At 33.6% G+C, this 25,432-nt stretch overlaps 1 protein-coding gene across 1 annotated transcript in view; it reads right to left on the reverse strand.

Moving 5' to 3' along the window:
- Nucleotides 1-12,843, reverse strand: part of LOC119068041 (probable G-protein coupled receptor No18) — a 102,378-nt gene extending 89,535 nt beyond the window's left edge. The window contains exon 1 of the mRNA XM_037171406.1: nt 12,671-12,843. The gene's annotated coding sequence lies outside the window, so the exon portion shown is untranslated. The remainder of the gene's footprint in view (nt 1-12,670) is intronic.
- Between the last annotated feature and the right edge of the window lie 12,589 nt (nt 12,844-25,432).

Consider the following 25,432-nt stretch of genomic DNA (forward strand, 5'->3'; position numbering starts at 1 on the left):
TAGGTGAGAATGTTCGGTAGGAAGTGATTTGAAAATCTTTTTCACTCCGCTTATAATTCACCAGATGTGACATGCAAAAGGTATGATAACCTTCTCAGGTTTGCTGTAACTTTGCAATGTCATCATTTTTTTAAATAATTTTAATATAATCATAAAATACAGATCGAAACAGTGCACTGCAGTGGCCGAAACCGCATTCAATGTCAAGACAGTTGTAGAATTGTCAAGGTCATTGAAACATATAAAAACTGTAACTGGATTCACGCACCAAACAGAAAATTGCTCTTTAGAATAGAAGTTGTTTTTTACGGCAGAAATTCCATTATTATTTTCATTCGATGGGCAATGTCCATATAGTAAGTATATAGTCCGATCCATCGCAAAATTTTTTAACGTGATTTTAAACGCGTTTACGTTTGACAAAAAAAAATAAAAATTCTACCCGTGAACGTCTCCCCACCCACATTTTAACCTTTTATGAATGAGCTCCAATGATAATTTAATATGAACATTAAAGCATTCGCTTAGAGCGGTATGTAGCAACAAAAATACCAACAATTTTATATCGGAAATAATCTTCACTGCTACACTTCTTTTTGTTCACCGATATGTACGGCATTTGTCTAGATTGTTCGCCTAAAATTTGTACCAGGAAATGGATTATGTATGTAATTACGGTTAATCGTGGTGTGTTTTTTCATTAATTTTCTTTGTTATGTTAGTGTTAAACTCATTTTGAATTAAAAAAAAACACGAAAATTTATAGGAAAACTGGCAAATTTTCGTTTATTTTTTCTTCTTTTTGGGTTACTTGTAAATTACAATATTACTTTTCGTACTCGTTTCCTGTGAATGTGGTTTTGTTTCGATGATAAAATATCATTAAATAAATTTGCTTTCGTGTTTCGGATGAAAAGGATATTTATAGAAAATTCAGAGAGGTTATATACAAGCGGTTAAGTTAATAAAAAGGTGTACAAATAGATCGTTAATTTATCTGTTTGTTTAGGAACGGGCATGAACAAATTCCTCTATACTCCTGGCATAGTTACAATGTAACCGTATAGTGTACTAGGTGGGAAAAAGTTCGTCATAATGGTCGAGTAGTGTGTTTAAGCTCTAGTGAAATGTTTTCCATTAACGTAATATGTACGTGTCACCAATGAGACACACCGAAATTACTTTGTGTTTCTATATGTCATTGGCCAGATATTTTAATTAAAATTAAAGATCATTGTGAAATGTATTCAGGCAAAGGACTTTACATTGTACATAAACACAAATGGTAGCCCTCAGGTCAAAGTAGGAAACTATATTAGTAGATACCGAAACTTCGGAGCGATGTATATGACGTTCAACGAAAAAATATATATTTATTTGAGTGTATCGTAGGTATGAAATTTTCCAACGTTGGCATAGCATTTTCAGCGCACTGGACATTGAACCACACAAAAAAATTAATAAAAAGATTTTTGAGGTTATGTGCCAGGTTTATTTCACCCTTTATTCCTCCACAAAAATACAGAAGGTTCGTTTCAATAAATTATAGTTCCAGGATCACTCAACCTTTGGGATGCTTTATTGTTAAACGTATTGCATCATTTCATTTACAATTTTCGATCTTGGTAAAGGTACCGAGCCTCATGGTGATAACGAAAAGTGAAACCGACATTTTTAAAAATTCTGCCTATCGACGGTAGAGAGATCGAAAGCAGATTAAAGGGATTAAGTGAAAAAGCATATAATCGCGAATTGAGGAATATTTGATTTTTAAGTTGAGTTGAGACTTTTTTTTGGAGGCCAAAGAACAACATCTGTTTTAGGAATTATAGCTCTGATCATTCTGAAAAATTCTGAAAATTATTTACGAATGTTAAGAATTAAGAAAAAAATTCTTGAAAATTGATAAAGTTAAGAATGTTTACAATTTGTAAGAATTTTCACAACATTTAAAAATATCAGAAAAAAAAATGAAATCTTAAAAATCCTAAAAAAATTCTAAAATTTCTTTTTAAAAAAACCTTAAAGAGATTTAGGTATCGCCAAAACCCCTAAGGCTAGTTGAAAATCTTCTTTGTCTCTGTAAACCGCTTAGTGCAAAAATCGAGAGTCATCAATGTCATGATTTGCATACGAAACTTAACTTTTTTTGAGAACAATACAGTCTCTTTTGTTCTAAAAAAAAGTTAAGTTTCTTATGCAAATTACGGCAGATTACTACAGGCTTGAATTAAGTTTGAGTGTGTTCCTCAGAAAGCTCGTGATTTTTTTAGAATTGTACCTTCTTTGAATTGTTAAACATGCTGAAGCTACACGGGATTCATTTGTTGAAGGAAAATTATTTTTGGAAATAAATAAATTGAATTGAATTGGGGATGGGATGGGATACAGGTTTTTTTTTAAATCATCATTTTCTATCGTTACTGGCACCAACTATTAACCGAACAAATTGGCACTACGTTTTTGTATTATATGCACCTTATAGTTCAGAAAGAATTTACCAAACTTTCCTTCTTTGCATCTTTGCATTTTTCTGAATATTACCTAGAATTCACATTATGTCTTCCTGTTTTGTATGAATCCACACGAACAGCACATCAAACTTTTTTGGCTCCTACCAAAATAATATTTTCTGCGAAACTGATAACAATCTGGCGAAAGCCAACATCATTCATATTTTCTTTCTTTTTTTTGGTGTATTGATCGAATACGTATGAATATATGTGTGGGGGATAGGTATATGGCATGCTGTGTATACGTGTTAAATGTATACGTCTAGTCATATCAAAATCAACATGTTATTATATTCCTTTTTATTCGTAACATTTATAAAAACCCCATATTATATAGATGTGTGTTGTGCTTACCCATGAACCCTTCAATAAAAGCTAAGTGAATGTTTGTACGCATTGCCAATTCGATTATTTTGTGAGACCATTTAATACGAAGGTCAATCAAAACAAATTTCTTTTTATGTGGAAACGTGAACTGAAAAAGAAGGAGGAAAAAATCCACTGATTAGGTTCGGCTGAACAAAGCGCCGTGTTTATTTATTTATGTGGCTTTTTATTTCTTTGGCTGTTAGTTGAACGAAAATCATGAATTAAACCGAAAGTTTATTCGATCAGAAATATAAATAATCTCAAGCACGAACAGATAGAGAAAATAATACTATTATCCCACACTTTTAACCAGTCTTTTCATTACATCCGGAACAGAACCAAAAAAAAAAAACATTTGAAAATTAACAAAACAAACCCGGATGTATGCGAATCATTTTTGATTCGTTTAAAGTCGACAGCCCTTTAAAAATTAAAGCTTCAACGAAAATCGTTTTCTTTGATAATAAAAATTGTTATAATGCCGGACATTAGAATTAAATAAAAATTGATAAGATTGTGTTGTCTGTTACCAAGGATTCATGATATTTTATCAAAATTGAGGGATGTTCGCATAAGAGATGTCATGCTCAGGAGGGAGTGGAATTAAAAGTGAATAGTTGCAACAGAGTTTTTAGACCCGTACGAAGTACTGGGGTCTTATAGGTTTACGCATACGTTTGTAACACGTCGAATTGGACTCCCTGAGTAAGGGGAAACCTATTGTGGTTGTCTAGAGATGCCAAATCCGCGAAAAAAAGAATGTCCGTCTGTCCGTCTGTCCGTCTGTCTGTCTGCACGATAACTTGAGTAAAACGCATCCGATTTTGAAAATTCTTTTTTTTTTCCCGTTTGGTAATGTCAAAAGACAGGCTAAGTTCGAAGATGAGTGATTTTGGATCGACCCCTCCCGAGCTGTGGCCCAATAAGTGCTTTACGGTTTTTCGAAGATATCTCCGGACATTTAAACGTTAAACTTGTAAGTGATACGTCAAATAAAAGGTATTTACAATACCGATCGACAAAAAAAAAGTTTATGGAAATCGGATGACCGACTCGTGAGTTAGACCCCTTGGTGTGGAACAGTATAACAGTTCTCTTTGTTAGAACTGCCATGTGTTCGTAGTCTCGAGGACGAACATTTAAGACCTCATTTATAGCGACCCAACAATCTGACCGCGGCCACCAAATCTTGTCTTAATGATGTTTAACCAATCCAAACGAATTGTCGACCAAATACTTCCGAAATTGAGATTCCAAACGACCGAAGTAGAAACGGAGCGCAATGTGCGAAGTGTATTTTCAACTTGATCTACGTGGCCAATATTTCAACTCACGAAATCAATTTAGTTAATTTTGTTCCAGAAACCGATACGCTTAAAAAAGAACAAAGGAATTGGGATCTTCCGAAGATCAAACATCAATTCGATGAGTTGTTTGAAAATGGTGATCTTAGGACTCGTGCACGATTACTTGCGTCATCAACTAAAGAATCTTCAAAGTGGCTGCAAGTGATCCCATCGAGTCAATTGGGATTGTTATTGGATAACAACTCTGCCAGAATTGCTGTTGGACTTAGAGTAGGTTCAAAATTATGTGAGGAACACAAATGTATTTGCGGTAAAATGGTAGAAAGAGATGGTTTACATGGTCTATCTTGCGCTAAATGCGCAGAAGGAAAATTTGCTAGACATGATACTATGAATAACATCTTCGCTCATGCTTTCTCTAGTGCAGGTGTCCCAAATATTATACAGCCCCCAGGTGTGTCAAGAGATGATGGTAAAAGACCAGACGGCATGACGTTGATACCGTGGAGTCATGGTAAATCACTCTTGTGGGATGTGACTGTGAGGGATACTATGGCTGCTTCTTATATTAATGATTCTTCAAAGAAAGCTCGCACAATAGCAGACAAAGCTGAGAGACATAAGCATAACCATTATATTTCTCTAAAACAAAATTATTTACTAACACCACTCGCTTTCGAGACGCTAGGTTGTATGGGCCCAGAAACAAAGAAATTCATAGACAAATTGGGTTCTTTAATGAAAAAAGCAACTGGTGAAGCTAAATCGAAAGATTATCTTTTACAAAGATTATCAATCGCGATACAACGTGGAAATGCCGCTTGCATTTTGGGAACATTAGGGAAGAAGAAAATTGATGATTTTTATTTATTGTAATTTTTTTTTATATGAAAAGATCGATTTTTTACTGGCTGCGCCACTATTGTGAGCAGTCTTTTTTGTCGCATCAATATAAATAAATAAAGCAGTTTAAAAAAAAAAAAAAAAAAAAAATTAGTTAATGAATGGCAGTGAATATTGTACGGCAGCGAGGTAAAAGAATAAACTCAAACTTTTACGGATTTTATCGATTCTTTAATTATAAACTTGGATAAAATTACTATTCGAACCATTCACAACTACTCTTGTTACTCCGAAGTGGTTTGCTCGGAGTTTTAACGGAAAAAGAGGAAGATTTACAAATTAACAATCATTTTTATACCTTCGGTCCTGCAATGGTTCCGTTCGCGTATTAATTTTCATTTCGAAATGATTATACAAGAACAATTGTTAAATTGCTAAACGATGGCACTGATTCTTATATCTATAATTTGGCCGACAAAATGACCGGTATAATTTGAATATTTCTTATTCTATTTAGTTGAGTTTGGTTATTTATGTGACTGGATCCTTCGTATTAAATTGGTTTTATTATTCTTAAATCTATTTACAATGTAATAGAATTCATGTAGCGTCTCAACACGTTACAACAGTCACAGGGCGGCAAGCAGTTTTTGCTTGTAGGTCGGCCACATTTGAACATATTTCGTCTGTTTTAGCTTTATTAGATAGGTATTGACCGTACCAATCAGAGAAAAAAAATTTATGAAATTATGTTCTCCGGAGCGTGAGCTAGGTCTCTTGGAGTGAGCTCTTATCTGGCTACTCGGAAGTACAGTGAACGTGGTGTATTTTGACAATATCTCGACTAAATTTTGACCGAATTTCATGAATTTTTTTTGTTTGAAAGGTATTAACGAATGTAAAGCGTCGGTACTATTTCCGGTCTCCTAACAAAATGGCTTCCGGCGGCCATATTGGATTTTAGTAAAATAGAAATATCTTGGGAAAAATGATACTTAGAGAGTTTCTGTTAACATGGAAATAATTTGTTATGTGTGTGGGGTTTCAGCGATTCCATATACGGACATCTATATATACCTATATACAGCTATATTGAGCTATATACAGGCATATAGAGCTATATAATAGCATATATTTATCTGTGAAATGTTTATTTATAGTGAAATATAGTTAAATATAGCGGTATATAGCTGTTTAAATAGGAATTTATGAAATTTGTCTTCGTACGGGGCTGTCTATATTGCCTCCGGCAATTTAGTTGTATATGATAACAAGGCAAAGAGTGGATAATGTAAGTGATTTTAAAGGGAGAATAGTTTTTCAGCAGAGAAGAAAATGAAGTAAGAGAAATGAAGAGTTTCACATTAAAGGCTTTTGATACGAATAGGTGTTTCGTACGGGTCGGCGTTAGCTATGTTTTTTTAAATCATTTTGCGAGAAAATTGAAGAAAACTCGGCAAATTTAAGAAAAATTCGAAAAATATTTTCTTTAAAATAGGTTACGACTGATTGTCGATTTTATGGAGAGTAGGAATTATTGTTTAGTCCAGTGTTCCACAAAGTTTTATGAAAAGATACCCAAAAATTGATTACAAAAATTAATAGAGTGACATCGAGAGTGACCCTCAAGGAGCTTACAGCAGGCTTCAATTGAATTCGATCTGATCCTTCGCCTCATACGTAAGTTTCCATGTAAAATACTCGTGAATCAATTTCCATTTGACAGTCTAAAATGACGGTTTTTGAAGGGTTACCCACAAAGTTATTACATAGGGATCGGCAAGGAGTTCAATTGAGTGTCAGTTGAATCACCGTGAGGGACATGACCTTGCCTTGTTGAAAGCTGTTATTATTCTGCCATGAACGGGATAAGTTGTAGAAACAACATTTTTTTAAATTAAAACGAACAACATAAAATCATCTCTAAAGTGCTTATGTGTCAGCCTATGCCTGTGTCAGCTATACTATTTCGTTTCAAAGTACTGTACCGAGAGTACTTATTTGTCCCTTAACTACGATACCGCTGATTAAATCAACTTAAGTCACAGGCGGTCGACTTGTAAATTCGACATTTTTCTTTTGTTTTCACCATCTGGCGTCAATTTACATGCATATATTCAACTCATATACTGATCACATGGATGTAACGTGTAAGGAAGCCAGTTGATAAAATCGTATACGGAAATTGATATTTTCCCATTGGTGTCGTGGTCGAATTCTTGAATAGAATTTTCTCCCGACGACAAGGCCGCTGCCAGAAGCGAAGCAACGCAAAAAAATAAATTTTACATGGGAAAAATTTAAATAAATTCCATTCAAGGAAACGTTATTTCCCTGCGCCCCAGCTTTGCCACGAAACTGCCAGACGACTCTCTTTTTATTTCTTTAATGGAAAATATCTCGTTATCTGTTAACTGCATGGTTGCCATAGTTTAAGATAACGGCGGGTAAAAATAAACACAAAAAAGTGTACAAATCAGTCCATTTATGGAAAATCTAAATTTGATCTGAAGAGTGAGTGTGTCAACTGAATGACAAATGAACGAAGATGTAAGCTTTCGCATTCATCTAAATATCGTTCTATCCACATTAATATCGAATCGGGTAATGTAAAATCAAAAATGAATAAGCAACAAGAAAAAGTTTGAATTTCTGCTAGAAAATTAATTTTTCATTGCCAACCAATCGTTGAGGGTTTTTTTTTTAGACTTTTAGATACTGGAAAACAAAAACTTGCGTCTCACAAAGGCACTCAAAGGTGAATGAAAAGGTTAGATAGCCATTTATCCATGCTTTGAAAGCGGTAGGTGTGCAGAATTATGTGTTGCCTTCAATTTCAGATTTCTTTTTATTTTACAATTTTTTTTGACACGATTTCATTCGATAAGTTAAAGGTGAACGTTCACTGAAATATAAAAAAAAGAAGTGATTTACCGATAGTCATTTGATTCTTGTATTTAACCAAACACGGACAAAATGTACTGGAATCGGATATATGATGTCTCTAGAGGTTTTGTGTTTCGATATTTAGACAAAGTTTGGTTTCATTTCGGTTTTCGTGGTTTTTGGATTATGTTTTGGGAGTTTTCGGTGAAATTTAATAAAGTGAGAAAATGTTTTGGTTTTTCCAATACAGAGTTTCAAAAAGCCTTTATTTCACGAATTTTATGTTCAATCTTGCGATTTTCGTTAGATTCATTGTATCAGTAGTATTAGAAACTTATAAGGGTGTGCTTTGTGCAATATTGAGTTATAACTCAACTCAGGAGATCTTGGTTATTAATCAAGTTTGCACCAATTTTTAAGTTCTGCTATAGCGAATTAAATTGGCGAGACCACTCCGTGAGTGATTAGGATTGAATAGGATAGTCGTGTGTTTATCTAAGATTGCAGAGATGTAATTTCTTTTGATAAAATTTGGAATCGGAGAAAGCTACAACGTCTGGAAATATAGTTCCCGTGATATTGCTAACCACAATTTCAAACTGACTACTGTTGAGAATAAACAATTTGTTTAGGTCATAATGTCCGTTCGCCCAGTATATAGCCAGGCCGGGCCTGTTCCCGTTTAATGTTTGCATTTATTTTAGATTCACTTTGATTTATTTTGCAGTAAGTGAAATTTGCTTCAGTTGTTCTTCAACTGATCCACACAGACAATGAAAACTGCTTATAAGTCTTCAAACGGTTTCACCACTACCACGCGAGAGCCTGTAGCAACTTCAAAAATAAACAGTTTTGATTGTACACTCGTGGATTTTTGAAAACCGACACATTTTCTGTTTCTGTGTCTTACTTGAGTTTCTGATTTCTCCATATCAAAATACATGCAAAATTCACAAGAAAACAGTAAACCACGAAACAGAAAATGTGTCGATTTTCAAAATTCCGCGGGTATATGTGTCTCTGACTGTACTTTGACGAAATTATAAAATTACAAAATTTTTCCTCTAAGTTTCAATCCATGGTTCCATGGCTCCATATTTTGATTTTGTTTCAAACGCTATTGAACAGATGTGAACTTTCACATCAAAAATTATTCATATAAGTTTTCGTGAGGTGAAACAGATGGTTCAAAATGTAGATTTATCTTCCAGTAAAGAATTTGACTAAATAAACGGGTTACAGCTGCTAAATCATTCAAGGGCAACTCAACGAATGAAATACTTATGAATTCATCACGCTACCGGTGAATACCTGCCATTATATTTTTTTCACATAATTTGTGAAAATGGTGTGCAGTTAAATGCATCTGGCATTTTAAATTTCATCAGCCAAAGCGCTAACTCTTAATTATTTTCTAAAAAAAACACTAAAATGTAAGTGCAGCAGCGAAATTGAAAAACTTTCCACAAAATGAAATTTTCTATGTAATCAAGTGAAGAAGAAAAAAATAAATTGAAGACAATGTTACGAACACATTTTATATTCAGGAACATTACAGGTATAACATTACTTTCATTGGAGATTTTGCATCTAAATGAACAAGCGAATGTTCGATCGTCTCATAGTCATAATGTAATGTACGCCTCGTTCTTTTTCACAAAAAGATTTTCAAAAAGACGTATAATCTATTAATGAGTGAAATAATGTTCAGAAGTTATGTGTTCCGTCGTTGTGGGAATAAACGCGTTATTAGTGGTCCTATTGTTGGCATAGTCCGATTTCTTGAAATAAAATTCTTAAAAAGTTTCTTAAAACTCTTCAAAAATTCCTAAATTCTATTTTAGAATTTTGTAAGAATTCAATTTAATAAAAAAAAAATCAAAAATAGGCCCTGTAATGATCTTGAACTAAAAGAAGTTTTCACATTTGTATTGTGATTTGCTGACGATTTAAATCAATGAGAAATTCTTACATTTTTTTGCGTAAATATCTTGGCAGGCCAAACTTTTAAGTCCCAATTAATAATCGGTGAATTAAAGTCACTCTAGATTTTTTGTGTCAATACCAATCAATATGGTGAGCTAATAAATTGGATATTATATTAAAAATATTAATTGGAACATTGCATTTAAAAGTAAAATTTTCTCCATATTTTTTTATTGAAAGCTGACATTAAAATAAAACATTTTCAACAAACATACCTCATTAAAATATTGAATTGTTCCATTGGAAATTCATTTCAGAAGCCTCAACTTAATGTGATATGACGTCATACTATGTCATATACCTTTTGACAGTGTGTGACGTCATTGATGTGTACAAGTGAGCTTCTCTTTCTCTAGCAGTGTATGCGGTTACTTGTTTCCAAAATTAAGAGGACTAAAAAACAGTGTATTATGTCCTTTCTTCTCATTGCAAACTCATACACCTAATTGTGAGCTTCTAGAATATGGAGTCATGCGTTATTTTCATCAACGCAATAAATGAACAATGACCTAGTGATCTCTTGCAAAGTAAACTGTATATTAGTGACATTCTATATCATAAAACATAAGAAGTACAAGATTTGGTATTTAACTCATCTACTGATTCTTTAAATAAAAGAAGTAACAGATATCCTCACAGTTATCGTTCTACGTAGATATTCTTACCGTAAATAAAATCAATCTAAATCCTTAGATACAAGAAGTTAGAAACTAAAAAGTTGTTCATTCTTCCTTAAACTCTTCTTAAACCTCGTTGTGTCGATTTATTTTCGTTTAAATTTCTGAAAAATTGTATGTAAACTAGAAGCGAGTGGGCGAACAAAACTGAGGTCTGCAAAATGTTTGTCGCCCTCCAGGAGAACTGAGTACTAGATGAATTTCTCTCGTCTGCGCATATCGATAGGAAAATGTACTTGAGAAACTAAGGGTAAAATCTATTACAATTTAGTACTTTTCTTCATAAAAAGACTGCTGTCACTGAATTATTTTTTCATGAACAGACTTCACTGCTGTGACATTTCATGGGAATGAACCATTGTGAAGTTGTTACACAAAAAAAATAGTACAGTGAGATTGAAGTACTATAAAAAAATGTGGCGCCTCTACAGACCAACCGACTAGGCGAATATCTGTGTGATGTAAAAAAAACCTTTCTGGTATTCAAAAACTGTGTTGTTTGTTTCCAGAAGCAAAGAATATCGAAATTTTCCCTTTGATTTTTTTTCGTCCGAAGCCTGCAAATTTTTGCACTTCCAAAACACAACTACCAAACGAAGGACCCGAACAATTTTGACCACGAACGGGCATCGGTTACCCGAACACTTCGGTCCGCAAACTCATCTTTACTGCAAACCTCAAAAAGTATCGATTGCAGGCGATTAGTCATTACTACCCAACAATAACAATTTGATCGTTCTAAAATATTCACAAGTTAATTGGATTAAACAATTTTTAAGTACTCAGTGAGTACCATTCACTTTTCCAGTGAAAATATTAATTAAATTTAAAACTATAGTGCTAGCATACGGGCTCGGCTTTGAATGTAGTAAACACGGTATATATGGTTCATTCGCATGTAAATTGTAATAATATTATAATTGTTCTATTTTCGGAGTACCCATTCAGCGTTGATTTTATTAATAATGTTCGCAGATGAAATGCTTGAGTTTAAAGTTTCATATTTTTTTGTTACAGCAAAAAACAAACGACTGTACTTCCAGTTGTAAAATGTTATTTAAAATGATTATACGCTCGATTAAATATGCGCGAAACAACAAATTTACCTAGAATATTAAGTTTTTGGCATTTAATTTTCAGTCGCACATCTTTACTGTCATATTCATAATCTGGTAAACTTAATATTAAACAAGTGAAGGAAAAAAAAGAAAATAGGCAACAATAGAGAAAGAGAGAGTGGAGTGGCTGGAAGGTGTTGTGTATGTCAGCATCATTGTGTATAATATAAATTCGTGTGCAGATTATGTATAGTTAATTTACAAACTTAAAGTTTTCTTTGGTAATAATAATAAAGATTACGTAAATTAGATAAGGTGTCAGGAGATATAAGGCAACGGGTACCAATATAATAAATTGTGTATATCATCTACACCTGATGTTAAATCTTTATATCTTCTCATATACCTGAGAATATTCAAATAATTAATCTTGTTCCACCGCCACACTCCAAATTAATAATAAAATGTTCTAAAGCAACGGTTTTCAGACAGGATGCTATAGCTATAGGTATTTGGAGTGTATATCTCTACAGATACTTTTCCACGGAAAATTAAATGAAATAGATTCTAATGGGAGTTTTCATTCGAATTTAATTGGTTTTTCATACAAGAAGATGAAGAAAAAAAAAATTTCTGCTCAATTTTCCCCATATTCTCTTTTGAAAACAAAACCAAAAAAAAAAGAATTTTGAGTAATAACTAATATTAGAAAAGAGGTGTTGTGATTGTTAAATTGGAAGAATGGCGCGCAATGAAAGAGGAAAAAAAGAAGTGCGGGCCATGAAGAATTATCTATATATCGTGAATAACAATTAGTTGTTTGAAATTTGTTTATTCAGAGAGATACAGATATTAATGGAATTGTTTATCGAGAGAGAGAGATGTTATACCAATAATCAAAACAAAACATATTTTAACCTAGGGAGCGATTTAAAATTTAATAAAATTTTGTTTGTTGTAAATTGATTTTGATTATAGGAACGATTCGAGATATATACTTATATCTATTAGGTATATGTGGGGATACGTACCTCTCGCTCATTATTTATGTTAGGTAATCTGCTATTTATTCCGACCATCCAGCTGTGACTCAGAGTATTCAGGTTTACCACGAATGTTACAATTCTAACAAAATGTTTTATTTGTGATTTTTTTTACTTCTTTCGTGTTGAAATTGTTTAAGTAAGAATGATATACGCAAAATGTTTGTTTGTGTTGTTTCTGCTTTGTGTGTTGTTTTTTCTTTACATTTTCTCAAATATTTAACACTTTAACGTTACTTTAGTTTGACGTACAAGTGAATAACAGTTACTCAATTTTTGGTTAATTGTACAATCATTTTGAATTTTATGTTTGTAAATTCTGTATATATCGAAACAAATTGTTATTCTACAAAATTAAAACATGAAAAAAGTCAGTTAAAAAGACTTCAAATTCAAATATTTTGCATGGAATGTTGGATGAATAGAGAAAAACCGTTCGACACATACACACAACACTTTTGAATTTTTAAAATCCAAACCGAAAAATTATATATTTCGCTGTATCAGATAAGTTATAAATGATAATACCAACTCAATGCAGGCATATAGATAATGCATAAAATTTGGAGTGGTAGAATTTCGGTAAAATGTTAGATGTTACACAACACAATATTTTGGTATTATATTTGCCAAAATAACAAAACATCAAACTATAAAAAGTCTCTTATTTTATACCATTTGCTATGCACAGAAGGACGACCGACGGTACACTGCTGAAGTGTTCTCTGCATTTTTCCTTACAACGGTCTAATAGCAGTAGCGGTACATTATTGCGACGGCGCTTTATTTCGAATATTCAAAAAAAAAATTGGTTATCTATGCATGGATATGTGGAGGTGTTACCGAAACACCTAATAGATACTCGCATTTTTACTTTTATTTTATTTTGTTTGTTGTCTTCTTATATGCACACATATTCATTTCAAGTTTAGTAAATAGAATTGATTGAATCTATTAATACAAATGCAATATAAGTTTTCCGCAAAAATTTTCGCCTACAATAAAGTTTGAGAAGATGCAGATGCTTCAAGTTGCGTGCAATATCATCTTCTAGAGAAGTAAATATTCTTTTAGAGAATACACGATTGTTGCCGTCCGCCGTCGTTTGGCGATAGCGGATGACGAGCCATTTCTACAAGGCAAAAACTCTTAAATTTAACTAGATCTTTTCGAGACAGATACAATTTGTTTCAATAAAAAAACCGTTAAAATACGTGATTTAAGAATTGGAAAAACATTTGAGGTTTGGTAAAATTTGTTTGGAACTCATCTAAAAAATTCAGCAGTGAAATGAGATTTATAAAATGAGTCTTGCTCTCACTCTGACGACATGATCTCTGTTTTTGTTTATCAAATTGATTTTTGTTGTTGTTGTTGTTTTTTGTTGTTGTTGTTGTTTTTGTTGTTGTTGTTTTTTGTTGTTGTTGTTTTTTGTTTTTGTTTTTTAATTTTAAGAGTGGACAACAAGTTTTCTTGCAAAGCACACCCGTGAAAACCGTCGTGATCAACTCGGGACCGAGTTCGCTCTTGTTGTTTTCCATTTTATCTCATTGGTGAGCAATAGTAGATTTACATTGGACACTGCGAAATTATCTCCTTGTATGAATTACCAATTTTGTAACAATAGCAAACTCACTAGTGTATATGTGTGTTCTAAGCAACATTCAAGTTTCTGAAACACACACTAGGGAGTTTTCGAGTATCACAAAAATGTTTCCAAATTCCAATGTTTCCACATAACATCCAATGTATTACCTGCCCCAAGCGAAAGTTGTTTATCATAAAGCAATACACGATAAAAAAAATTCTACTTGAAGTGGATCGTTTTCGCAGGGAATCAGGGCGAGCAATGAAATATTTTGCATCAGCATCTTACATCAAAAAGAAATAACAGACTCGATATTCATCCTGATGGTGATGTGCTTACTGTCTTGTGAACGGTCAAAGGAAGAAACTCCGAACACCAAACCGAATTGTTTTTACCCAATAGTGCGTAAAAGTGACGTTTGTAAATATGAGGATCCGCCTTCTGTACATAAAATTTTGTTCTTAACTTTTTCCTAAACTGAAATTCTACACATTCGATGTGTTGTGTACCTCGTCTTAGCCTCGGGCTCACAATTTACACAATGATTTCACAAACTTTAGATGCTATGTTTTGAAAATAACTATCTTTATCTCAACATACGCGCTAATGGAACGACTTGAACGTATCAATACGCATGTGAAAATAAGAACTATTTTTGTGGCTACTATAGTTTGAAATTAAGTTTAGAAGATGGTAGTAGTTATCTACGAATTCATAAATCGTCAAGAAACTTCTTGGCAAATATTTCTTGCTATTGCGGTCAATGCCATTTCATGTAGTTTTCATTTTCAAAGATTGTCTTCGCTTTTGTTGGTACTGTTAGCACAGACCAAGTACGTAAACAAACGAAGAAACAAGGGTACGGGAAAAGTGTTTTTAAATGGAATGAAATAACATTGATCTTAGTGAGAAGATGGTTCTGACGACTTTACTTGAAGAAACGCTTATTATATTGCTTTGTTATATAAGACACCCAGCAATAATGAACTTACAGGCAAACGTCTTCATGGGAGGTAATTTTAATGATAAACATTCCTATCGGCATAACTCTGATAATAATAGCAACGACAATACAATTTTTGTTGATGGTTGAATTGAACCCTTCGAATCCATACATTTCTTACATGGGCAAATGAAAATATTAGAACTATAGATGTAACCCCGTCTGGGGGTGTCAATGTCACTAGTAATAATGTTACTAAGCAATGAATCTACGTTCTCTGGTTGATTCTGGCATAGATTCCTATCATAGGCTATGTCTACGCAGCTATGTTACACAAAGTTAAAATCGATATGACTATACTGTTGCCGGTTCTTACTTATGCCTTGCCGCGTCAGCATAACTTGCCGAAATAATTGTTTAATAGGTCCTTGAGACTAAATGCTTTCGTATGGAATCAATTTTAAAATTGTATCTATAGAGGAATTGCACAAAGTTACAAAAGTACCATTGGATTAACGAGGTGACGTGGATATCACGACTCCAAATATCAATCCTGTGTGACATTTTTCAAGTTAAAGTCATTATGCTGAGAAGAAAGGTGCACAACTAAACTGAGTTGAATTGTTGAATAATATCCAGACATTTCTTATTATGTTCCACAGCTCGGAAAATTGAACAATCAATCAGTTCAGAAGAACAAGTCACTGTTGTGAAAAGGTTGTTTAAAACTACGGTGGAATGGATAAATAAAACTTTCACTTTTCACCGAGACAATTATATTAATTTTTATATCTTAAAATTAATTTCAACTAACTTTGATATCATTAATATGTAACTCAACGCTACGTTAAATCAGTGCAGAACGTAGCAGACTCTGTACGATCCCATGTACCTCTTGAGCTCCAATAGCCAGTACGCAGTACCTTTCGTACAAAACAAAACCTAGTCAAAAACCAATTACGGCCATAAATTTTTTATGGAATCTTGGGAACCAACATATTGCAACGATCCCAAAACGAAAGTACAGAAGGGAACCAAAAAAAAACTCGCAAATCCTTTAAACCCCTCGAGTTCTAGAACTAGGAAGATAGTGGACCATTTTGGGTGCTGGAATCTCGGGAACCAAGACACTACCACTTCAATAATCGAAAATGTCCACAAGAGAGAGAACCCAAAGAAAACCCTTGAAAATGTCAAAGTTCTACAACGGTGAAGGAGTGGTGCTACTCAGGGAACCAATATACCACTTCAATAATTCCAGAAGAAGCTGGAAAAAAATAACATAAAGCATAAAACAATTAGCACGATTTACGCTTACTCTGAGGCCTCTAACTCATGATCCAGTAAACCGATTTTATTGTTCCTCCGTTTTAACAATGGGGCCATTCATCAATGACGTCAGCTTTCTTCTTCATTTTTTCTGCATGTTTGCATATTTTTGTAAACTCGTGAGTTATTTTATTATTGTGTTCGACTATGTCTTCATTTGTGATCCGTTTGAGTTAGAATAGACTCAGTGAGGATATATGTTCACTTGGCGGATAGTATACGTTAATAAATATTAAGTCAATTTTGAAGTTTGTTCTTGTTAATATGGATGGCTTCATGCAACTTTCTACTGCCTTCTCCTGCACTAATTCCAACTCGCTATATATACATCATGCTTGGAGCTAAAAATGTACTTAACAACTTACATCATGGTTTTCCATTTAATTTGGCTGAATTTGTACGCTCATTGAACTTTATGAACAGTATTCTACACTGTATCCGATAGATGTCTGACTTGTGCAAATCCGGTGGAATGTCGTTTATGGATTCAAGAGCTTAGATAACTGCAGATAAAGATAGAAGTTTTTGGTGAGGAAACGTTTTAAGTGTGACAGTGTTGAAGGGTAGGATTAATGACAAAATCTATGGGCCTGATAAGCTACTAGATATTTTTAGGAAATTTGAACTTTTGGGAATTCACAGACAATTTTTATGAAAAATAGCCTACAACGAAAGCAGCAACTTTAGTTTGCTTGTTATGAAGAAAAAAAAAGTGGGAAGAAATGCAGAGCTTTTTATTTTCGCATAATGAGGATAAAAAAAATCCTTTGAAATTGAAAACAAAATATGAATGATGTAGCACACAAAAGAGTTTCCGAGATGTGAGCAAAAAAGGCAATGTTCCATTTACTATGTTTTCCCCGTTCTCCGATTAATGGTTATTACAAACAGAATGACAAATCATACGAAAAAAAATGACAAAAGTGTAAAATAAATTGAAATATTTAAACAACAGTGATGTTTATAGAAATAACAAGAAAAAAGAAAGATTTATGGGATTAATTTCAACAACAACAAATTTATTTCGGATAAAATTTTTTTCCTCGACTGTTGATCTAAAATCAATAGAAAAAAGCTTTGCGATACGTTACCAACGAAATATTTTATCAAAAAAGAATCGAGGGGTACATCCTTGAATATCGTATGTCATCTCTAGTAGATTGTAAGTTTGTATGACTTTTCCTCATATGAAGAAATCTAGAGACAGTTGCACTAGCGAGGTGGCAGATATTTTGAAAAACGATCAGGCTATTTTTCAACAATAAGTCTATGGATTACTCCCTCTTTGAAGCTCCATATTATTATTGAGTATAGACTGTGCAAATAGACGAGGCGTGGCCACATTTTACGGCCAGCTTGGCTCAGTGCTAACGTACTAGCCTTCCACCACGAGTGCCGCTGGTTTAACTAGCCTTCCACCACGAATGCCGCTGGTTTAACTAGCCTTCCACCACGAATGCCCCTGGTTTAACTAGCCTTCCACCACGAATGCCGCTGGTTTAACTAGCCTTCCACCACGAATACCGCTGGTTTAAATCCCAAATGGGGACAATTTCGCGTGAGATTTTTTGTCCAATATATAGCATAAAAGTGTCGTCTGTAGACACATCCAAGCTTCATAATTTGGGTAGTTTGGTGCCGTCAAAAGAATTGTACACAGAAGAATTGACATATATCACCTTACCTATGTACGACCTCTTTATTCTTTGTATATAATATCTGAGTCTAACTTATTGCGGAAGTATAATTAACGACTAATATCTGATGCACTTTATATGTTTTATATGCCTAGTCCGCTAGTCAGTCAGTTAGGCGCAAAGTGCCTTGACAGTGTTGTGTTATTATACTTGTAATACCACATTTTGAATCTTCATTATTACTTGGGGAAAGTTTCAAAAGATTTTCAAAAATGTCGCAGCATTTGCCGAAAGATCCAAACTTTTGGTGCGGAAGACAAAATTCTGAAGTCTTGTGTCAAACGAATTTTTGGAGTTACTTGCCCCGCGCTTAAAACGAAACTCTTTTCCACCGCACACATAATAATCTATATTTCATTTTCTTCTCAAGTAAATTACTGAACCGCATACACTAACGCTATAGCAAACTTTTCCTGTGCTCGGATACATTCATAGTATGTAACGAAAGGATTATAATTGAGAAAAAAGAGAAGAGTTTTGGTATGCAAGTAACACAGTTAATGTTCTCTTTAATATTTCAGCTGTTGTTCAGCTGGTACTTCAACGAGCGGGTTTTAACAACCAAGTACGAAACCACAATATGTTAGTTTTGCTTCTTCAATATTGCTAACTGGCAATTGCTTTTTTGAATTATCAAAATAACAAACGTTAAAGGGGATGTTCAAAATTAACGGCAGGCACTCGTTTGTCGCTCTTAGAGAGAAATATCGAATTAGTATCTAAATCTTCGGGAGGTTTCGATCGTCACTATAAATTTTTAGAAAATTTAAAAATTTCGTTTTGAGTTGTGTCATGGCAACTTGGGACTAAACTTATTGTAGACAATCACGTCACTCATCACAATCACCAATGACATTTTCAATTATGATCTAGGCGATATGTGATATGTGATATAAATCACATTTTCCCAATTTTCATTTCAGTGTAAAAAGTGGTTCATTTTAACGATTTTAACGGATACCTATCGCATAGCGCATATAAAGTAATTCGCGACTAAAATGCAACGCTCGCGGAAAATTTATCTGTGCCAGTTGCAGTTGGGACTCGAAAGAGTCGGTCTCTTCAAGAGACCAGTAAAAAATATACTTTGGTAAAGTGAAATCGTAAAAATTATTTTTGGCAAAGTAAAATTATTCATTTGAGTAACTTATTTCGATGTTGTTAGTGAATTGGATTTTTGCATTATTAAAAGAAATTGTTAAGCGAAAACTGAGTGGTTTGTTGTTGATATTGTGACCTTTGGATGAAAAGATAACAGTTAATCCCTTGAACCCTGATCTCACAGACAGAAGCTTTATAGTATGTAATCATGTATTGAATAAAGAAGTCACAAGAAGCCGAAAGCATACGAAATTCTCCGAATTCGTCACCTCGTCTAGGATCATAGGATAAAGTATCAATTATTCGCCGACAATCGATTACCGATATTTTTAACAAATCAATATCAATCTAATGTTTTATCGATCAGAAATTATCAAGTTTCGATTGTTGATAAACGAATGAAAATCGTGTTTGTCGAATATTGATAATGAGAATATGTGACGAACACCATTTTACATGGAAAGCACTCCTTTCGGTGAAGAAGCCGAGTCAGAAATATGTGAAGATTTTGATCTAATCCAAGATTATTCTCTATGTGTCTGGGCAATTGATCATTACTAAAAAATACAAGTCGTATCAAAGCTTAATTAATAGTTAATGGGATTTTTACAAAGTTTTTTTAAGAGGTTTAAGAAATTTTGAAAGTTCAATTCTTTCTTAAAAGTTCTGAAAATTCTTGCAAATTTTCAATTCTTAACTTTAGGAATTTTTAAAAATTGATAAGAATAATTTCTGAAAAAATGAGGGAAAAAATATTCATTTTTTTTTTAAATTTTTCATAAATTTTACAAAAAGGTACCCTGCGTCGCGTCGTACATAACAATGAGTCTGGCTTGAAGTCTACTTTCATGGCTGAATAAATACTGTATAGTAAGATGTAGTTTTTGAAGAGGAAGTTATGCTGTGCAACTTCACAACGACCTAATCGTACATATTATACCCACCAACCACATCAGTTGCGGTAAATATTGTATTTTATTTTCGGAAATAATTTGTGCGAACTGGAGACTAAGTTTATTGCTTCCAACATACCTACACAGTGTACACAGTGTATTAAGAAATTCAACTTGTTAATGTTCTTTGTGCAAACGGTAGAAAGTAATAGGAAAACCGTAACGTTTGCAGAATGAAAAGTCACAAGTCGTTTTCAATTAAATCCTACACGTAAACGACAAGGAAATGATTATTATTGAAGTTTAGTTATTGTCGCGTAGTTAAAATAATAAAAGAACAATTTCCTCGTGTATAATAGTGCATCCATGCTTACTTGTTAACGTGTCGGAAGAATCACGTCGTATATTTTAGTGGTTTACAACATAATAAACCCATGTAACGAGATGTGAACGTCCAGAATTGGTAGAGGTGTGCGGGCCAAGGTCTTTTGAAAACGCAGCCCATTGAAAATTGACATTTTGAAAAACAAACCCGACCTGAAAAAGTAAAAAATGTACTGAACACTGAACGGATTGGGCTGGCTTGGTCAGTGGTACTTCGAGCCGCCCGCACACCTCTAGGTTTTACAGAAAAAAAAGTTCGGTTCTTCTTCGGATTAGTGGTTTTCTTTAAACACTGGAAAACAGGTTGGGTTTCGCTTGTGGTCCAGTTATCAGTTTGACGGTCCGGTCAAACATAATGTAATACAACGGAGAATGGATAAGCGTAGAAAAAATACATGACGAAATAGGATTGAAAGGAAATGCCATCGCGCTTTTTTAAAAGCCATCAAAACCCAAACAACTACGTTTCGTTGCCATAATCCGGGATTTTATGTGCCATGTTATTGGCCATTGAATTGGTTAACTGTATCTTTTCTGAGGCTAAATAAATGAAAGAATGAACATAAATATAAGTTCAAGCGATAAGGTATCGTACGTGTACGTAACATCCAAACGAAGCCTATTTCCGATCGAATAACAGAGTAATATATTTTCGATAAACTTTTGAACCAACCAAAAAAAATCGGTTGAATCTTATTTGTTGGTGGTGTCGGTATTTTTGGTATTTCGCGTAAATTTAAAATTTAATACATGGCTTAACTTCCATACAATATTTTAATTATAAGAGTCACGCAAGTGTAAAATTTGCTTTATCTGAACATTGCCAAAAATTTCTTTTTTCGCGCTCACAATAACTTTCGTGAATGGTAACATGAATCCTCACCTCACATAAATTACTGCATAGCCATAAAATACCATAAAAAAACAACGTTGTTAGTGTTGTCGCGCAATTCTACATTTTACGCCTCCGGTAATGATTTCTATTGGCAAACACGATTACATGACAGATTTCAACCAATCGGTATGGCTAATGGAACGCTAAACAAAGTGAAAATAATTTTAAATGTGATTCTAGACTGAGGCTAGTGCTAAAAACATATTAATACAAATTGGTCGAGTCTATCAACGGGAATAATGATTAGTATCACCGGGAATATGGATTGCCATAATATTTTCAATTTTTAATATGTTATCCTTAATACGCTTATATATTGCCGAACATGTTTAGATATACATTCGCATAGGATTTTTGTACGAGCAGGTACGTAAATAAATACAAATGTGTTCATCCATAAATAAATTTTAGCGCACACCATTATAGACAATTTAAAACTGATTACGGTTATGTTCAAGGTGAGGTTATTAACATTATTATGGGTTGGATTTTCGATTCGGTAATTAATTATTTTAATTAAATTCCTGTGTACTGCGCATTTTCCGAAATTTACTAACAATCTAAATTTTTCTCGTCACAGTCGCTAAACAATCGCTAAACTATGCTTCCCTTTACTTAGATACCACATATTGTCAACCCACAAAATCCACTAAAATCCACATTCAGACCGAAGTAACATCAACGATAGAATAGTTTCGGTAACATTTGTCAACGGGCAGGTGCAAAAATAATCTTAAGATTAAATAAAAACAAAAGATTTTTTTCGACGCATCGTGTATTAGTCCGTAAAAATATTTTTTAAATTAAAATCGGGCTGATACATAGGCCATTTCAGAATTTTGCTCAAGCTAACATTTTCCGAGTATCTGACTGGGACCGTTGAATTAAGGTACTTTCACAGTTAATCCAATATTCAACATCTTTTATTGACGGTATGATTTGATATAAAAATTTACTAGTAGCACTTACAGGAGCATTAATGTGAAAGAATAGAAAACTTATAGAACTAATAAAATTTTCTATCTCTTTGTGTATTTTTCTTATGTTTTGGAAAATTATGTTAAAGTCAGAAAAAGAATTCCTCGAATATTTCATATTTCTTCAGAGAGCCAAACGAACGGGATTTCCGTACTTCGTCTTTCTCAGAAATTCTATTATCTTGTTGGTTGCGTATAATCGAAATTCTTAACAAAAAATGAATTGCACAATCGAGAAACAAACCCTTCAAGTTTGAAGCAAAAAAAAATTATTGTAGAAATTTTTTACGGTTCGATTAGTTTTGATGTATCTCTCTTCAACTGGCAATCAATGCACAACATTTAAATTATATTATGCATTGACTTCGCAGTAATAGATTTGGTGAATGTGATGCGTCATGTGTGTTCTTTGTCTAAGTAAATGTAAAATCTAGTACTTCAAAGTCTAAGAAACGATCCAGGCGATCGGAATTTACTAAAGTCGTTGAAAAATAGAACATTTCGTACCTAGGTCTAAAAGTCTTTTTTAGCGCGTGAGAGGTTCCACAACGACTCGAAGGCGAGTTCTGGAATCGAATACGCTAAAAAAAGACTTCTAGTCCGTGGTACGAATTGTATTTTTCATATTCGACCTTTCGCGTCCTAGGTATGAAATAGTACATTTTGTTACGAGTGATGATGTTCGGCTCCGCCTCGTTAGGACAAGCTTACGACTAGTACCGAAAAATTCAGCATTCATCACGAGTTACAAACAACGATTTTTGTGCTTGAAAACTGAAATGAAGCGAAACCACAACACCATTAACATAGAAATCACTCTACAGCCATTTCAACAACAAAGTATGCACACAACGTATGATCGCGGTCGGAAAAATATATATGAAAATTCATTTTCGGCCGGAGAGAGCGTCCGAGAAAGTACTTTCTTGGCCGTAAATACTTCTCTCTGAGAAGTACAGAAAAATTGAACTTTTCGATCGTAGAATGCGTGTCGAAATCCATCGAATTCCAGTCTTCAAGCACAAAAATACATTTTGTGGATACAAAAATCAAAAAATGTGACCTTACGACTTAAGAAATCGCGACGACCGCTCATAGCCATAGAACTGATCCTGAGACTGTGATTTTCACTTTTAATTGAAGGTTACGTGGAATTCATTACTGATTTATCCATATAAGTACATGGAGAGTCAACTTATAGTTTTCATATGAAAATAGCAGGATTTTCTTCTCTTTATTTGATTCTCTTGTTTAAAAGATTTTCTATGATTTTGTGGATTTTATTGAAGATTTTCGATGAATTTGAGGTTTTCCTTTCGTAAAATTTTGAAGGATTTTGTATGAATATGTGCCTCTCTGTCACAGCACTGAAGTTGGTTCTAAAAAAAGACAACGCGCTGACAATTTGAACTTTAATTTCCATACTGCATTTTCCTATATGATCCTCCTTCTAATGAAATTGGTCTAAAACAATCGTCAGACGGATAGGTAACGGCACTGGTGACAATTCCCTTTATCTTACAGTAGTTAACACTAGTACAACTGGAGTCGCAAACATATTTTACACCAACCATATGAGATAGTATACATTTTGGCGTTTTCTTAATAAAAACGCCTGCGAAAAAGAGTTGTACTCTTCAGTTATACTAGTGTTAACTACTCTTACACAAGCAACTTTGCGTTCGATATTCACCACAGTCTTAACAATGGAAAACGCAGCATAATTGCCGATCTAATCAATGCAAAATTTCTCGTATGTTTTCCGCCTTACGCATTCACCGGCATCACTTGGACCTCTCTTTCACTACTCGTACCTGATGGGTGCTCGATATCGGTTCCGTTAAACTAGTTTAAGAAAACTAACAAATTCATACAAATATCAAACTTTACTTCAAACACACAAGAAGCAATCTGCCGTCATGTTTGCTTAAAAGAGCAATAGAGTTCGTCATTGCCCAATGAAATTAGAGTAAAAATAGATTTTCGCAGAATGAAAGCAAAATATGTTACACTTGGACAATGTGATTGTTACTAGTAACTAGTGGTATTGCCGCGGGTTGTCGAGACACAGACATACTTAAACAAGCGACTTGAAGTTCTCTTTAGCACAGCATTGACATTTATTGCTCTGTTCATTTGTTCATCAGTTCCTTCATTCAAAATTCAAATTTTGTGGTGCACTTGCGGCGTGCATATATAAAGTTAAGTACAAATATGTGGCTGTTACCCAAACTCTAAATTTTGGTTATAGTCTCACAAAATATGGAGCTGCATTAAAATGCCAGCACTCAAATTCATCTTTAAGCTCATGCAGAACGACAACTCAATGCGAAATGTTGAAATATTTATTTGATATAAAAAAACATAAATCGAACGACAATTCTCGAAAGCTAAAATATTTCTATTTTTATTCAATTCTACGTATAACAAGAACAAAAAATAAAAAATAGAAGAAAATTGAATTCGGTTAATAATGTATTTCGCAAGCTTGTATATTTCGTCTACTTTTTTCGGGAAAAAAAGGAAAGGAAAAAGGAACGTTCCAAACTTACCGTCAAATAAAACACATAAGAGAATTTGAATGAAAATGTTTGATTTGTTCATTTGTCTGAGGTATAACAGGTAACAGTAAAATGTGTAAGTCTTAGGTGAATATATATATATATTTTTTTGTCATTTAAAATAATGTTTCAGGGAAACAAGGATTACGTTTTAAATTGAAATATTCTGTTTTCTCCCCAAAACCCTGTGTGATTTACGCATTACTTGTTATGTGTTCTTCGAGCAAAAATATTAAATTTTTTTATCAAATTTTGACTTATGAAACAGGGCTCCAGGTTTAATAGTAATCGTTTCAAGAAGACGAAAATGTGTTCAAAATAATTGCTCAAATGTACATGACACTCATCCATTATATCCCACATTATATACGTGCATGCAAGC

Source organism: Bradysia coprophila, assembly GCF_014529535.1.
Source record: "Bradysia coprophila strain Holo2 chromosome X unlocalized genomic scaffold, BU_Bcop_v1 contig_173, whole genome shotgun sequence".
Classification (NCBI taxonomy): Eukaryota; Metazoa; Arthropoda; class Insecta; order Diptera; family Sciaridae; genus Bradysia; species Bradysia coprophila.